Source organism: Peromyscus maniculatus, chromosome X, assembly GCF_049852395.1.
Source record: "Peromyscus maniculatus bairdii isolate BWxNUB_F1_BW_parent chromosome X, HU_Pman_BW_mat_3.1, whole genome shotgun sequence".
Classification (NCBI taxonomy): Eukaryota; Metazoa; Chordata; class Mammalia; order Rodentia; family Cricetidae; genus Peromyscus; species Peromyscus maniculatus.
The window spans coordinates 27071260-27089469 of NC_134875.1; the positions used below are offsets into that span (position 1 = coordinate 27071260).

The 18210-nt window shown below is 48.7% G+C and overlaps 1 protein-coding gene across 13 annotated transcripts in view; it reads right to left on the reverse strand.

Moving 5' to 3' along the window:
• Bcorl1 (BCL6 corepressor like 1) overlaps positions 1-12663 on the reverse strand; it is a 69143-nt gene extending 56480 nt beyond the window's left edge. For 4 of the 13 annotated variants that reach the window (XM_076562349.1, XM_015989946.3, XM_076562350.1 and 1 more), the window contains exons 1-3: positions 11797-11952; positions 11169-11252; positions 3916-4012 (exon numbers count right to left, since the gene is read on the reverse strand). The gene's annotated coding sequence lies outside the window, so the exon portion shown is untranslated. Of the gene's footprint in view, positions 1-3181; positions 3240-3915; positions 4013-10025; positions 10424-11168; positions 11253-11796; positions 11953-12532 lie in introns of those variants that run through there. The other 9 variants (XM_076562345.1, XM_015989945.3, XM_076562348.1 and 6 more) reach the window with 9 other exon arrangements.
• Positions 12664-18210: the final 5547 nt, after the last annotated feature.

Genomic DNA, 18210 nt, shown 5'->3' on the forward strand with positions numbered 1-18210 from the left:
AAAACAAAACAAAAAAAAAAAGAATACTTCCTACTGGAGTTCCTTTCTGAGTACCCATGTCAAATGGTTCACAACTGCCTGGTAACTGCATCTCAAGGCAGTCCAATGCCCTCTTCTGTCCTCTGTAGGCACTGCACTCATATACATACATACATACATACATACATACATACATACATACATACACACACACACACACACACACAGAGAGAGAGAGAGAGAGAGAGAGAGAGAGAGAGAGAAAGAGAATTATCTTTAAAAAGATTTTGTACAACTTTTACATGTCACAGATAGCTAGAAAACTTAAGTCAGCATTGTGAAATTAGTTATTTCTTTTAAAACGCAAAGCTACTTCAACAAGACATCTCTGTAAATAGGGACATTTTGTGAGACTTGTCATTTCTGTTAATCCAAAAATAAGAGTTGATTTTTTCCATCTTGATCTTCAGCAGTACCTTGAGAACATCTAGTGTATCTTCCACACATCCAACATGAAGATTGGAATCACTTTTGCCATGTTTCTATGTCCTTCCTTATAGACTATGACAGTGGCCCTCTGGTGCCTCCATTTTAGCATACTGTATTTATGATACAGACTTTTTCATGGAAAGGGGAGTCCTCATCGTCCAAGTTTTGTTTTTGTAAAACAATCCTAGACCATGTACATACACACATATTTGGAGAGACCATTATCAGGTTATTTTTTTCTGTTCTCTTACGGGAGATGAGACTCTGACTACATATAGATCATGTATATAATTCATTTGAAGCTATGTTTTGTTTTCCCTTTTATTACACAGTATTTGCTCAAAGAATTTCAAATTCCATAATGACTCTCTCTACTACGCATCCATAGGTTTACTAGCCCCATCCCAGTAGGGTCTAGCATGATGTAAGGCACACAAAATGGACTCAATAAATAGCTTGCTAAACTGTTGGAGAAAACCAAACCTTTTCTGTATCATACAGAGACCAGGAACCCCAGGTAGAAAATATTAGTTAAGTCTAGCACAATGGTATGCACCTGCAGTCTCTGATAACTCAGCAGACTGAGGCAGGAAGATCACTTGAACTCATAAGACTAGCCTGGACAATACAATGAAACTTTGTTTCAAAAAATAAAATGAAACAAATCAGGGCCAGTGAGACGGCTCAATGGGTAAAAGCACTTGCCACAAAGCCCGATGACCTGAATTTGATCCCTGGACCCACATGGTGGAAGGAGAGAGCCAACTACTGCAAGCTGTCATGCACATGCATGCGCGCGCACACACACACACACACACACACACACACACACACACACACACTAAACAAAACAAAACAAAACAGCACTGGATGAAAGTATTCCTTTTACTGCCTTGCTCTCACATCAACCTTCTTCCTGCTTTATCTCTGTAATAAAGATAATCACAAAACTAAAATAAAATTATGCCAAGCAAAATAATAAAATCAACTTCCAACTATCTCACTGTAATACATCTACAGCAAGTTTTTAAACTCAGGTGACTTATGGAATACCGGTAGATGTGTGTTCAGGGAACAACTATAATATTTGCCTAAACAGAATAAAAATAGGCAGGTAAATCTCAGGGGTATGGGGGCAGGTAGAGAATAACAATGCATTTTCTAAGTCAAACAAATTGTTAATTTGTCAGCCAATCTGTTGTTTTCAATTGGCCTGTCATTGGTCTCTCCCTATATTGGCATAGCTAACAGAGACCCAATTGTTGACACCAAAGTCCACTCCAGCTGCACAGAAGAGATCTACTTTGAAGGCCACTGTTTTTCCTTTGCCCAAAAGTTTGTTTTGGGGAACCCAGAACTTTCTTCAGTATTATTCACTCCCATACAATCATTGATGAGCATCTTTATCATAGAAGCACATCAGCTCCAGGTTCTATCAGCTTTCCTAGAATTTCCAGAGACAGCTAGAAAGCCTAAGCAGCCATAATTTAAAAGCCCTTTATTGAAAGCAGTATTTTGGGCTGAAGACATGGCTAAGTGGTTAAGAGTATATATTGCAGCCGGGCGGTGGTGGTGCACGCCTTTAATCCCAGCACTCGGGAGGCAGAGCCTGGCGGATCTCTGTGAGTTCAAGGCCAGCCTGGTTTACAGAGCGAGATCCAGGACAGGCACCAAAACTACACAGAGAAACCCTGTCTCGAAAAACCAAACCAAACCAAACCAAACCAAACCAAACAAACAAAAAAGAGTATATATTGCTCTTGTAGAGGACCCTAGTTAAGTTCCCAGCACTGATATCAGGCAGCTTCAGGGAATTTGATACCTCTGGCCTCCATGGGCACCTGCACTCACATACACACATACACACATACACACACACACACAAACACCACGCACACACAATTAAAAATAAAATAAAGGGGACTAGAGAGATGATTCTGCTGCTAAAGAGCACTGGTTGCTCTTCTAAAGGAGCCAGGTTCAATACCCAGCACCCACATGGTAGCTCACAATAGTCTTTAATTCTAATTCCAAGATACCAGGCATGCAAACAGCACACAGACATGTATGTAGGCAAAACACACATATATACAAAATAAAATTTCAAAATAAATAAAAGGTTAGAGATGGTTCAGCTGTTAAGAGCATTTTTTGCTCTTGCAGAAGACCTGGGTCCAGTTTCTAGCACCCACATGGTATCTCACAACCATCTGTACCTCCAATTCCAAGGATTCTGACGCTCTCTTCTGGTACTATGGGCACCTGGCATGCACATGATGCACACACATACATTCAGGCAAGCACTCATACACATAAAACAAAAATAAATAAATCTCTAAAACATAAATACTTTAAAGTGGTTATTTGCAAATATGTAAATCTAAAAATAAATAAATAAAAAGTGGGATCATGTGTACATGCATTCACCACACATGCATATGTGTTTAAGACCCGAGAGGTCAATGTCAAGTGTCATATTCAATTGCTCTCTACTTTATTTTTTGAGACAGTCTTTCACTGAAGCTAGATGTCACTGGTAGACCCAGAGATCTGTTTCTACCTCTCCAGCCCTAGGATTACAGGCGCATCACGATTCCCAGCTTTTACATGGGCACTAAGCATTGAACTCAGTTTCTCAGACTTGAGCAGCAAGCACTTTACCAACTGGACCATCTCCCAAGGCCTTTTTTTTTAAAAAAAAAAGGAAGTTTACCTGTAACCCCAAAGATCCTTTAAAATTTCAACTGCATATACAGTCTTCAGTTCCTCTCCTGAAATAGCAAATAGTGTCACGGCACAGCTGTTAAAGCAACTACCACATCCACCTCAGGGGTAGATGCAGCAATGAGGTAAGGTATTACTTCCTACCATGTAGTAAATGCTGAATGTATACTAAACTAATTAAAGAGGATTGTAGAGAAAAAGGACAAAGGGCTAAGATGGGGGGTGGGGTAGCAGAATGAATTTTTGTTTTCATTCTGCCACAGTATATAGTAAGTAATGTCATAAGACAAGTAAAAAATTTTAGTTTTAAAAATAGATCCCATGTGTTAAGTATATTAGCAGTTACAACATACATTTTATCTTATATAATTCTAATCATCTTATAATATTAGTAACATCTCTATTGTCTAGAGGAGAACACTGGGGCTCAAGAAAGTTAGGGACTTGCTTCCTGCCCTACTGCTAAGAAGTTGAAGAACAAGGACTTTAACACAGGTCTGTCTCAGCCGGGCGGTGGTGGCGCACGCCTTTAATCCCGGCACTCGGGAGGCAGAGCCAGGCGGATCTCGGTGAGTTCGAGGCCAGCCTGGGCTACCAAGTGAGCTCCAGGAAAGGCGCAAAGCTACACAGAGAAACCCTGTCTCGAAAAACCAAAAAAAAAAAAAAAAACAAAAAACACAGGTCTGTCTCTGAAGCAGTAGATTAATTAGGATGCAAGCTCACCTGGGCATGGTAGAACCAAGTTCAACTGAGCAAAGACTCTTCATGAGAAAATATATTCAATCGTCTCATAGATCCAAGTATTCAGTGCATCTTCTCCCTGGGATCATATTTGTGTATTATACATTTCACAAAACTTAGAAAAACAAAAGTCTTGTTATTCTCATACCCCTTCATTGAAAAAATTCTACTGTACCCTTAAATGGAACCAACACCAAGATTTCTAGACACACCTTAGTAATGAAGTAAGCAAATTTTCTTAGCAGACAGTAAAGAAGCCTCAAACACAAAGTTACTCCTCCATAGAATTCAGTCCTTCCCAAATCTCTAGCCAAGCTAAACTCTTCAACTCCAAATGAAGTCACATTTAACTCTATTGGGGAAATTTAAAAACTACTGTATTGTACAAATAATAAGCCACATCTTCAGATTCATCACAATTCATTTACCAGGGCAAATACAACCTTGACATCCAGCCTGCAATTTATTTTTTTTAAAAAAGAGGCTGGGCATAGTAGCACACACTTTTAATCCTAACACTTGGGAGGTAGGGGCACAAGCAGGCAGATCTTTGTGAGTTCAAGGAAAATCTGGTCTTCATAGACCCTGTCTCAGAAAAAAACAAAAACAAACAAAAAAACCCCCAAACCAAAAAAAGATTCAGGGTATTCTTCCCTTGGAGTCCCATCTCCTCTCCTCCCCCCCCCCCAACACACACACACACACTCAGGAGTTTTTTCTTCATTGTTCCTTAACAAATCTACACATACTCTGCTAAAAATGATCCATTTTTACATGAGGAAAGAGTTGTGATGGCTTTACAAAAAAAAAAAAAAAAAAAAAAAGGAAAACTACAAGAGTTTATTGGGATTGTGGGGGAAGAAACAGAGCTAAGTTTTCCTCTTGACCAGAACACAACTTTAATTCACTAAAGAACATTTTCAACATAAAAGATCATTTTAAAGTTATGAATAGCAGGAAATGATATGATTTAGAAAGAAGATGGTTTCCTACATTTTACAGACTGGCATGAATAATGCCTGGCTCATATAAGTGATTATATAAAATACTGCCCTAGAATCCCCTAGTGACAGAAAGGTAGATTACTTATTTCTTCTCTCTTTAACTGTCCTGACACTAAACATTCAAGCAGACACAGACTCAAACTGATTTCCAGTGCTAACGATAAGAAATTTCCTTTCTTCCTTAAAAAAAAAAAAAAAAAAAAAACTTGGGTCTAAGCGCTCCCCTTTCCTTCACATCCTCATCAGTGTTTTCTCCCCCCCCTTTTCAGTTTAATTAGTCAATAATTTTCACTTTCCCTATTCCCTCGGTTCCCCTCTAGTGTTCATTTTCCCACCCAAACTCAACATGGAATTCCTGCCATGGATTCTCAGAGGCTAGCTCGCCCTGGGAAAGAGCTCTATGCTTCTAACAGCCAACCCAATGAGTCCCAGACAGCTCCACCTAGAATTCACAAACCAGTGTAAATGTAGTCCAGTCCAACCCTGATTAGTCTCTTCTTGGTGCCCTTAACCCCACCATCCAGGTCTGGCCTAAGGCTCTCAGATCCTTGTTCTTCATCCTTTATCTCTGATCCTTGTTTCACTCTGGAATTTCTCTCACCTCCTTAAATCCAGGATTCCTCCCACTTACAGATCGGAAAAACAGGTGTATTCCCAGTTTCTGCTATTCTCCATTCTATTTGAGATCAATACTCCCTTTCCCCATTCAGAATCCTTATACTCATCAGGATTTCCTAAGGAATGTTTCACTTAATTCCAGCCCTCTGTTTCCTGGGTCCTCCACAGTAGTGGCTATGGAAAGTTAATTTTTACACTTCTCAACACCAGCTCCATATAGCATCTGAATGCTTCTCTCCTATCACTCTTAATGACTCTCTTCTTTCACACTGTGCATTTTCGTTTTCTGTTTCAACACTGAGGCTTGAACTCAGGCCATCACACATGCTAGGCAAGCATTCTACATGCCCAGCCCATATTGTGAATTTTACATTTTTAACATGTATACTACCTTTACCTCTTTATGGGTAAATATATTTCTATTTCTATTTTCTTCTAAATGCCAGTTTCTCCCTAGCCCTATTTTTACCCATGATCTTCCTACTTGCTCTAGCAATTCTAGCACTAAAGTGTAAAGAGCCCTAAGGGTTCTTCAAACTTTCTTTGGAAAAACATTACCCTGGAGAATTCAAGGTACTGCTTTCTCCTTAGTTAGACCTGACATGGGAACAGTGATGGTCACCTTCCTTCCCCCTTCACTGCCCTACCGACCTGCTTTATGACTTCTTTTGCCTTCCTTCTGTCTTGTGGTAAAACTTTTTTCTCCTATGATTCTGTTTCTCTCAGCAAAGCTCTTCCCTAAAGCCCACAGTGCAGATTAATCATGTGTTGAGATCCTCTGCCACCTTTACAAGCATTTGCCTGCCTGTGTAGACTGCATCATGAACAAGGCACAGATACACACCCCCAGAGAAGCCTCCTTTGCTTACCAAGAGCCTCTAAGGCAGTGAGAAGGAAAAGGATCTCCTCCTGCTGCCCCCCCCTCCACACACACACACACACACACACCTTCCCTGGCCAAAAAAAAACAAAACCCAGATCCCTAAGAGTGCCCTTGGTACAGCCCCCTTATCTTCTAGAACTTCCCTTTACTTTGAACAGTACAGACTCCAACAGCAAAGCTGGCTACAACTCACTTAGCTTTCCTCTGCCCTATCCCAACAATTAACCAGCCCTTCCTTATTGCTCTGTTTCAGAGAACTAGTCTGTTTAACCCAGACTTCTGCATCCCTTCCCTTTCTCTATCAAGTAGGTATCTAGTTCTCTTCCTATCAGAGTCAGAACAAAAAGAAACTTACTCTGCCTGCAAATCTGGTAAGAGAGTCAGACTTATTTTCCCCCGAGACAGTGTTTCTCTGCAGCCCTGGCCACCCTGGAACTTGTTCTGTAGACCAGGCTGGCCTCGGAACTCAGATATTTGCCTGCTTCTGCCTCCTGAATGCTGGAGTAAAGGTGCTCACCACTACCACCCAGCAAGAGTCAAACTTTTCAAAGTAAGTTTTAGAGTGACTTTCCCTTGATTAGCCCATACCCACATGTGGTTATATCTTATCCCCCCCCCACAAGTGCCTCTTTTCATTACTGCCTGTGCTTAAGTGTGTGTGAAAATCCCTTTTAACAAAGTCAGTTTTAATAAGCCTCTGTGCCAAGACCTGTGGCTCTCATCTCCCAGATTCACCTCAAGCCAGTTTCCTCCCGTGCAAAAAGTACCTGCTACCAATATCCTCATAAACTACTCAACATGGACATGTCAGTCCTCAAATCCATCATGGAACTTCTGATTCTTTTAACCTGATTCATCAAGTCCCCTGGTCCTCCCTCAGTCTTTCTTGCTACCTTTGTTTCTCTGTCAAAATTTTACAGGTTCCTTCTCAACCTTCCACTTCCTTTTGGAGCCTCTGGGTGATTCTTGGAATGGGATTATCCCGTTTAATCCCCAGTGGAATCTTGTAAGTTTCTTTCCTACAGACTGTCATCTTCAGTACCACATGGTGACATCATGTTCAATTCGAGTACCCTAAAACTCTGCCCAAACATCCTTGGCTATGCCACCTACAGTGTCCCCAGTAAGAAAGGGCCCTCAATCCCAACATTCAAGGACAGGACATACTAAACAGAATAACATAAGATGGCCACTAAAAAAGATAACTCCCTTCCATCCTTAGAATTTTATCATGAACCTTATCAACTCCCAACTCCAAACTCATGTCCCATTTCTTTCTCCACGAAATGTTTCTGCAGTGTGATTCTGAGAAACAGCCTTCTAAGTTGAAAGAAGCATGGGACTAATCCTTGAAGCCTTCAAGTGTACCCCAAAAGTCTGATCAAAGCTATCTGCAACTGTACTCTACCCCTGTGTCATGGGGACGACCTCCAAATCGCCTTGAAAGTATTCATCTGTGGCTTGCTTTACAGGCCCCCTTCCCACACTCATGCAAAGAGCCACAAAACGCTGGGCTAGAAGAATGCTCAACCAAGTGAAGGCTGTCCTTACTGTCTACTCTAGAAAACAGCAAGAATGAGAAAGTATCACCACGTCGACAGTTTGATGAGGCAACCTTGAAAATCTCAAAACAATGCAACAAAAACAGTGCTTCTAATACCGAGAGGAGAGGGGAGGCTCAGTGGAACAGAAGGGCACCCCCACTGGCCTGTGGTGTTGGGCCTCTTGGGTTTGCAGCGTGCTTCCCTCCCGCCTTTCCCCTCGACCACATCTTTCGATACAACAATCTCCTGCACCTCCATAACACGAAAACCCCAGCCTTGGTGTGGCCGGCTCCTCCCAGCCTTGCCCGGACGTCCCTCCGGCCCAGCCTTCCTCTCCACGGGACCCCGGCGAGGAGGGCCCCCTCCACCGTCCAGTTCACCTCTCTATCCCTTTCCTGGCCTCTGGGTGCCCCCATAGGGCTCTGTCCCAAAACCGAACCTCCGGGAGCCAAGCCCACGAGGCCCGTCGCGGGACCCACCCCCCCTTCCTTCTCCCAGCACCTCGTCCTCCACGCACCGGGCCCCCGGGGCTCCTCGTCGTCGTCGTCCTGGCTCGTACCGCCCCCCGTCGGGGACTCCACCCCCAGCCTGCCCCCGCCCGCGGAAAGGCCCCCTCCCCACCGCGCGCCGCCTGCGCCCTCTGCCCCGGCACGGGACTCTCTTTGGCCTCGGTTCCCCGCCCAGAAGCGGCGGCGGCGGCGGCGGCGGCAACGGCGGCGGCGGCCCCAGCAGGAGCAGCAGCAGCGGCGGCGGCAGCGGCAGCAGCGCCGCCCCGGCCCCGCCCCGCCGCCCGCCGGAGCCCCACGCCCCGCCCGCCCGCCCCGCCGCCGGACTACTCCCCCCCGAAGACCACCACTAAGCCCCCCCAATCCCTGGCCACGATCTGCTCGAATCCAGCTCCGCTGGGCCTGCTGTCCGTTCCTCATGCCCCTTAGGAACCAGGGTGGGGGAACCCTGGGGTTCGCGGCCATCCCTCTCCCTCCTTCTCCAAGGGCCAGGGGATTGCCCCTGATCCCGAAATCTGGCCCCGTAACCGGAGCCTCCCTCCTTTCCAGCCCTCTGCTTTCCTCTCAGACCCCTTGCCTCCAGGCCTGGCGCGAAGCGGGTTGAGGGCTTGCAAGCCGGGTCTCCCACCAGGCTCGCCGGGGCCAGTATGAATTGCCCCCATCTCATCCTCCTTCAATTTGAACACCCTCCCCGCCTCGCCTGGCCCGGTAGCCCCCGCCCCTAGAGCGAGGGCAGCGGAGCTTGGGCGCTCCGAAGTCATCCCCCGCCTTTTTTCCAGGGACTCGGATAATTGCCCCTGCCCCCATCACAGCACTCCCACTCCCGAACCCAGGCCCCGCCGCCACCTAGGGGTACCCCTTACCCTACGGTTCCTGCACCCCAGAACAGGGGAGAAAGCAACCCTGAGAAAGCACCCGTCGCACCTCCACCTCTAAGGTTGGAGGGCATTTTCTCCCGGTCTCTTCAAGACTTCATCACGGACACCCCCCCCCCCCAAAAAAAATAACAAGCCCTTTCTCGCCCTGCCCTGTTGGCCAGGTTCCCTTCGGATCGTCGGATCCTTGGATCAGGGTTTGGGGCCAGGTAGTTCCAAGACCATAGCCTCCACCTCCCTTTCTGTGGAGTGGGGTAATTCCTATGGTTCCCCCCTCCAGTATCTACCGACCCCCGTTTCCATGGAGACCCCCGCCCAGCCGAGAGGAAGACTCTCTTGGATCGTGCTGAACAAGTCTCACCTGGCTAAAAGAGAAGGAGGTCGAGAAGGGGATAGGGCAGGGCAGGGATGGGGTACGAAGGTGGGAAGTGGAGGGGAGCTGTCCCGAAGGGAGGGGCGAGGACAGAGAGAGCTCTAGGGAGCTCTACGTCCGGGGACACGGAGAGGACGGCGCCCCCGGGGGGCAAGCTGAGAGGCTGAGGGGAGAAGAACGGACAGGGTTGGGGAAAGGCTTAGGATAGAAAGAAGCGGGTGGGGGAATACGAAAAAGCCGGGGAGTCAAAAGGGGTGGAGGGGTTGGGGGAGAGAGAAAAAAGACGCACCTGTTCCCGGGTCGGCTCCGCAGGGAGGCTCAGGCCGCCACCCGAGCTCCCTCTCACCCTCTTTGAACCACCACCCGCCTAACACTGCTGGGATCCGATGCCCCCCTCCGCCCCTTATCGCCACCGACCTCCTTCTCCTCTCACGGCGGCGGCGGTCGGACTCTAGGAACTGAGAGGAAGAAGGGAGGGCTCAGCAAAGCCGAGGAGAGACAGAGCCACACACTGGCAGCGCCGCGGCGAGCGAAAGAGTGAGGGGGAGAGCGGTGTGTGTGTGTCTGTGTGTGTGAGCGAAGCCTGGTGGAGTGGGTGCCGGTCGCAGAGCTCGACGGGAAGTGAAGTCCGGCCTTGTTCGCGGGCGGCGCCAGCCAGCGCTGCAAGATACTACAACTCCCAGAATGCTGCCTAGACGGGGGGGGGGATGGGGAGGAGGCGGCGAAGGGAGGGAGTAAGCATGAGAGGGAGGGACTAAAGCTGGGAGCAAGCGGCGGCGAAGGGGGCAGAGCCAAGCAGCCCCGGTGACACTGGGAGGGGAGGGGAGAGGAGGAGGAGGAGGAGGGGATCGCTGAGAGAACCGAGCGGATTCCGGAGAGGGAGGCAGTGGTAGCTCGAAGCAAGCTGGGCAAAAAGATAGACTCCCAAGAAAGGCGGAGGCACTCAATCCTCGGGGCTCCAAGAGCTCCACGCCCCCCACCCCGACGCCCCTCAAGAGGGAGGTTGAGGAAGGGAGATGATCAGGGTGCCGAGGCCAGAGGGTTGGTCGTCTGCCTTCCTTCCAACGTTCTCCACCTTATGCCCCGACCTGACTTTCTCAGGCCACTAGTGACAGAACCAGGGTGCAAATCACTCTTTGAACCATCCCCAGACCTCCCCTGCCCCGGTACCACAGAGCACACGTATTCAGTCCCCTTTTCCCAGGAGCCTGAGGGAGGCTCCCCTTGCAAGCAGGGTGTGACTCTTCCATTCTTCCCGCACCCCCCCTCCTTGTCGTCGCCACCCTCCATCTCCTTCCCTGGAACCCTCCCCGAAGCTGGGGCTCGCCTTTCTCTCCCCACCAGGGAAGAATCCCTCTGGGGGCGACTACTCACCCCTACTCTTACACTGGGCCCCAACCCACCAGCATCCCCTTAGCGTTGTCCCCCTCACCGAAGTAATAGTGGGGGCGACCGGAGTTGAACTGGTGTGTGTCTACTTTTCCTCCGACACTAGCTGTCCTTCGCCACGCCGACCCTGTAGAAAGACAGAGAAGCACATTAATGCTCCCGTATCCCACCCTCCACGTTCGAGTCCCTATAGAAATGGTTCGTAGTAAGGAGGTCGGTAGTGGAAGTGAGCTTAGAGTGAATCCCAGTCCTCAAACCCCATTCTAGTCCTGAAAATCCAGGGATCCGTCCTTTTCCTTAAAAGCCATCAAAGAGCTTGGAAGGGAGGGTTAAATTATCTAAAGCCCAATGTCCACACGACGCCAAGCGACGTTACCTCACACCAATGTGATACAAACTAGGCTGCCCCCAAGGGAGGGAAAGTGCAACCCCCGACGCCTTCCACCCCTCAAACGCATACCCCTAGGAGATTCAGATGGCCAAGGATGAGGGGGAGACGGAAGGGGTGCTGAAAGAGTGAAAGGATTGGGGTGGGGAGGGTCCATGGCCCCCAAAGAGCAGAATCCAGATGCTAAGAGGTGGGTGGGGGGTGCGGCATATTGCAGACGGCGTCTTTCCTCAGTTTTCCGGGAATCGCCACGGAACACCGTCTAACACTGGGAGTTGCTTACCAACCAGTCAGTCCCCTAACCCCATTTGTGCGCATAAGGCGGCCCGGAGCCCAGCCGGGAAGCCCGGGCACAAACTCCGCGGAAGCTGGCCTTCGCCGCCGCCGCCGCGCTGCCTCGGGCCTCCCTCCCTCCGCTCTCGGCCCCGCAGATCTACCTTCGCCCCCGGCCGAGGCCAGACCCCGCTCGCAACTCCACGCCCCTACTCCACCCCCTGCTCTCCCTCCCCTCGCCCTCTCCTCGCCGGTCGGGCCCAGCCCCTAGCGCCGCCCCGCCCTAGCGCTCGGTCCGGAGCCCAGCAAGTGCCCCGAACTCGCCCCCCGCCCCCACGCCCAGGCCAGTCAGGCCAGGCCTGGTTTCCCCCCTCCCGCTGCGCCCCGCCCCCCGAATCCACGTCCTACTTCGCCACCCAACTCGGCCCGGTCCGGGTTCGGCCCGCGCCCACGCCACCGGAGTCCGTGGTTCGGTCCGGTGTACGGTCACCCACCCCGCCCTTGCCTGGGTGCCGGCCTGCCTGCCCTGGCTAGCCCGCCCAAGCGCGCGGTCCCGGTCTTGGTCCGGGTCGGGGTGCCGGCCTCGGTCCTGGCGGCGTTGCAGCGTCTCCACGAGGGCTCGGTTCACGCAAGATCCGAACCCGCTCAGGGTGGGGGCTGCGGAAAGCAAGTTTCTTTATCCTCCCCCCCCCCGCCCCCGCCGCAGGGCCACGCCGTTCCCGCCCCCGTCACAGCGCCCCCTTCACCTGGGCAGAGCCCCCTGGCTGCTGTCGCAACTTTGCTCTTCTCCACACCGCCCGGGAAGCGGGCGAAGCGGGAGTAGGAGGGAGGTGGCGGCGAGGGGGGGGGGGTGCTGGGATCAGGCCGCTGGGCTCCGGGAGGACACGTGGGGGAGGAGGGGAAGGAGGAGGAAGAAGGGGGCGGGCCTGCAGTTCTCGGGGCTCCCCCCTACCAGCCCCGGGGAAGCCGGAACCTCGCCGGGCAGCCGCAGACCCCGCACTGGCCACGGGGGAAGAACTGAGCCACCTTCCCCGGTCAGCCCTCCGCTCCAGGAAGGAGGGGGGGGTGCCGCAACGCCGTTCGGGGTCGGAGAGCGATCGTTTTCGCTCTGGTTTTATATGTAACATGCTCTCCCCGTTTTTTGACTCGGTCTCTGTAGGAGGGCGGGGGTCTTGCCTGAGGGGAACGCCCCCGCCAGACACCCCGCCCTTCCTCCGGTCCCCCACCCTTGGCGACCTCCGTGCGTGGTTCTGGCGCTCCAGAACTCAGGCCGCGCTCAGGCGAAGCCCCAGCCCGGGCGCCGAAGTGGGACAGGTGCTAGGGAAAGAAAAATGCCTACTCTTGTCGCCTCGTCTCGCGACTCCCGCTCGGCCCACTCTTCGTGGCAACCTCCCAGGCTGCAAAAACCTTGGGTCACCCTCAGTGGACATCCCTTGCTTGGGTGTGGAAGCATCTGGGTTGGCGGGGAGACCTGAGTGGGGAAGAAGGGGGACGAAAGGTCTGTAAAGAGAGAGCTTGCAAGACTTGGAGAGAAAAACCTGGCTAGAAGAGTACCAAGGGCTTGGTTTCTGCTTTCTTTTCCTCTGGGCTCTCAAGACACCAATCTGAGCCCCCTGACCCTTCCCCTTTACCCTAAGGACTGCCCGCTGGCCAAGGGAATAAATCCTTCCTGTGTTTATATCGCAGGCCATCCCTGGGACTTGAAGGGCTTAGAAGCCTGTGGTCCATGTTCGAACTCTGATGACTTTCCGTTAACTCCAGGGAGACAGGCTTTGCGAAGGAGATGAAGCTGCTGGCTGACTTGCTTTCAGTCTTAGGTTGTTTCTTAGCAGCTCCACCCCTGATCTGGTGGTGAGGACTTCGAAGGTATTGTCTCAACCCAGAGGGTATTGCGCGGGGGTGGGGGGGTGGGGGTGGGGGGGATGTCCAGCAGTTCCTAGAGGATTCTAAACAGAATGTGAAATAAATAACAAGAATCTGGAAAAATAATCTTTATGTCCAGATATATTGATATTATTTACTATATATTTATCTATGATAAGGAAGCCGGAGAGTCATTTGAACTAGAAGGAAGCCCTGCGAAATTAATATTTTTCTCTTCTCCCTCCCCACCACCCCCACCCCTACTCCCACCCCTCTAGGCCTCGAGGTTCCAACCCTAAGCTGGAGGGTGTCTTTTCTTTCCTTTGTAAGGACTTCACAGATGGCAGTTGAGACTTGCCTGCTCTGCTTCCCTCACCTGGTCTAAACGATGTGTATGAGTATAAGAGCAGCTAACTGAGGCTATGGTGGCTTTGCTGTTGTCTGAGATCTGGTGTTCTGTTACCCCTATCGCCTGTCCTCACCAACCTCAACACGAGTTGCCAGCAATGGAGTAGGGCCATCATATTTTGCTTGGGGAATCTCTTCACTAGTTATTTTACTTGGCCACACCTGTCCTCCAGTACCTATACACACACCTATTTAAAAAGTGTTTTGCACCAAGACACAGTGAAGATTCAGAAATATATTTAAGTTAATCAACATATGAACTCAATATGCATTACTTAACTGGGAAATCACCTCCATGTGGCTTGATATTGCAGACCCTGCTTTAAGTTGATTATTTTCACTGATTTTAATTATTCTGGTAATTACTAAATCGCCACTAATCTTAAGGCCCTAGGACCTTAGTGTTATTCTGCTCCCCATTTTGAGCACATTTTGGACACATCAGTTTGCACTAGTCTGCTTACCATTTGGCTGCATCATTTATCTGGCAAAATGAAGGTTGGGGGAAGATGGTTGTTTCCTGGGTGAAACGGTAGCTTTTTTGAGCCCTTTCCTGTTGGGGGCCAGACTTCCTGCCCTACAGGAGATGATGAGAAGCCAAGGATCAGTGTGGGGAGAGCTGTAGATATCAATGATTATTTTATCTGAGGCTAGCACTATAACATAATCATAATAAGAATATGCATCAAAATGTTTATAATGCCCTTTCATTTATGCTATTCTATTTGTTTCTCACTACAACTCTTGGTTTTGTTATTGAGGAAACTGAGTCTCTTAAGCATCTATGCGTGGCTTGCTCAAGGTCATCCAGCTAGTGAGTTTCTGAGCCAGGAACCTAGTAGTCCTGCCTCCACATCCACAGTTCCTTTCAATATCATACAACACTTTTGTTAAATGCCAAAACAGCCTTTTTCAGGAAGATCCTCTTTCTTGATTCTCCTATCCCTACCATGTACTGACCCAGACAGGACACTCAGAAAGGTACCTTAGTCCAATAGGAAGAAGATTGTTTAGGAGAAATATAACAATCAGAGTCTTGTCCTGTCTTGATAACTAACAGCAGGGACTAATATTTGACCAAGAAGTAGTGCCAGCCTGATGCCATGTACTTCGTGGTGTGTCCCTTCCCCCAACTCTAAAATACAGAACCAATGTACATGCTATATTACCCTCACTGGGACACCCTATGAGCACCATAAACCATCACACTCATGCAAGAGTTATTATCCACAATGGTCCACCACAGGCTATCTAGGTGTTAGCATAGAGACTTAGGAACAACACTGGATTGGGTCCTGCCCTCCTGACACTTGGCAGACAAAGGAGGGCATTTGAGGGTCCCAGGGTAATTGGGGCTCCAAACCAACCTTGGACTAAATCCACAAGGATAATTATGTTAATTCTCTGCTTTGTTCTGCAATCAAAAGCCTTGTCTCTCTAGTAAAACAGCATAGCCCTATGACAAAAAAAGAATCCTACTGATTGAAATCTTTAGAATTATCAGAATGAAGCAAATTGGGAGCTTCTGGTTGTCCCTTCCTTTTCAGCACCTCACTCAATTGAAGGTTAAGTCAGGTGTGGAAAGCAGCATCTCAGGACAGCAGAACGGTTCATTTTAAGTCACCCGGGTTGAAAGGGGATCGAGTAAGGGAGAGGGACATAAGAAGCCTGGGTGGGTATTAATGTATTACTATTTGTGTTCCCCGGTGTTTCCCTTTACACTCTGCCCATCCTCCATTCTCTCCGAACTCTATGTTCCATCCATGTTTCACTTTCTCGTTCAACATTCCATCTTGTTTCACTTTATGTTCCAGGGGCAGGTAGGGTTGGGGAGCGTTTCTTGCCCCGATTTGTCATTTGCAAATCTCAGCAAACAACGAATAATGAACCCAGGTGCAAGCAAGCTTAATGCTTGCAGATGCACTCCAGCAGCAGGTTGAGTGCTGCTGGCTAAGTGCTAGCTCCCTGAGAACAAACATGCTTGAGGAAGGCCAGGTCTCTGCCCTCTCTGCACCCCAGTCTAAACAGAGAGAGCTCGTGTCTGGTTAAACTTAACTCTGTAAACAGCCAACAAACTCTCTCGATTTTGTTGCCAAAGTGGGGAAAATGAGGAAGAGGGCTAAGATCACCTCAGAGACCTCACCAGGGCAAGCCACTCAATCCACTAACCTCTCCCCATTTCCCCTAAAACTAGATTAACAAATTGTTTTGTTGTTTTGTTTGTTTTTGAGACAGGATCTAACTGTATAGTCCTGATTGACATGGAGGTCACTATGTAGACCAGGCTGGCCTCTAACTCAGAGAGACCTGTCTGCCTGCCCCCTAAGTGCTGAGATTCAAGGCATGTGCCACCCAACGGGTCTAACATGGTTCTTAATCAAGCAAAACCTTGTAGCACAGGCTTGTAATCCCAACATTCAGGAGGCTGAAGCAGGAATACATTCAAGGCCCCAGTCTGGGCTACTTGAGACCCTGTCAGGAAAAAAGAAAAAACTGATGGGCAGTAGTGGCACATGCCTTTAATCCCAGCACTCAGGAAGCAGAAGCAGACAGATTTCTGAGTTCAAGGCCAGCCTGGTCTTCAGAATGAGTTCCAGGACAGCATGGACTACACACAGAGAAACTCTGTCTTCAAACAAACCACACAAAACCAAAACAGAACACCTAAAAACAGGTAGTGCTAAAGGTAAAAAGGATCCTAAAAAAGATGGGGCCTGGAGAGATAGCTCCGCAGTTAAGAGAACATACTATGGGCTGGAGAGATGGCTCAGAGGCTAAGAGCACTGGTTGCTCTTCCAGTGGGTCCTGAGTTCAATTCCCAGCAATTACATGGTGGCTCACAACCATCTATAAAGAGATTTAGTGCCCTCTTCTGACATGCAGGCAGAACACTGATACAAAATAAATAAATCTAGAGAGAGAGAGAGAGAGAGAGAGAGAGAGAGAGAGAACATACTACTTTTGCAGAGGACCTGAGTTCAGTTTCCAACAACCACATCAGGCAGCCACAACCATCTATAATGTCAGTTTGTCAGTTCCAGGGGATCAAACACTGTCTTCTGAGACTCTCTGGCACCAGCACTCACATGTATACAGAGACACATACATATACATAGAATTAAAAAGTAATTAAATCTTGAGAAAGAAGAAATGATGAACGTTCCTCAAAAAACTAGTTGTGGCTACTCACTAAAGACAAAATAAAGTCTATGAGCCTTCACTTGGCTTTCAGTGTTCTCTTAATTAGGCTGTGGTCTCCTTTACTTCCATATTCCTCCCAAGCCCTCTATTTGGCCTAAACCTGACCTTCTTGCCATTTCTTAGGCGGTACACGCACTTTTGGGGGGCTTGTTGCAATTTCTCTCAGGTCGTGTGTTTATCTCTGTGCTCAAATGAAACAGATATTATCACATTCTTAGTGCCTTATTTTATTATTTTATGTGCATGAGTATTTGCCTGAATGTATGAATGTGTGCCATATGCATGCCTGTTGCCCCAAGAGGTCAGACAAGGATGTTTTCATACTGCTCTTTCATGAGCAGCTCCTGATAGGCCACTGCTACCATACTTAGCTTGTCCTCTTAGTTAGCACTTCTCTCTGTTTTTCTTTCTTTCTTTCTTTCTTTTTTTTTTTTTTTTTTTTTTTTTTTGGTTTTTCGAGATAGGGTTTCTCTGTGTAGCTTTGCGCCTTTCCTAGAACTCACTTGGTAGCCCAGGCTGGCCTCGAACTCACAGAGATCCGCCTGGCTCTGCCTCCCGAGTGCTGGGATTAAAGGCGTGCGCCACCACCGCCCGGCTTGTTTTTCCAAATACATCTTAACAGTCTTTGGATGAAGAAGCACCAGTGTGTCTCATCTGTGTAGCAGGGAATCCAACACCTTCTTCTGGACTCCACTGGTACCCACACTCACATGTGCATGTGCATGTACCCACACACATACACATAATTTAAAATGAAAGTAAATCTTTCTTAGAAAACAGAACAGGGCACTTGCATGAAGTTTGATGAGCTGAGTTCAAACCTCAGGAGGGCAGACTCCCAAAAGTTATGCTCTGACAGCCACATGTACCTTCATTCACACACACAGAGAGACACTAATAATAATAATGATAGGTCTTATTTGGATTTATCTTTGTGTGTGTGTGAGTGAGA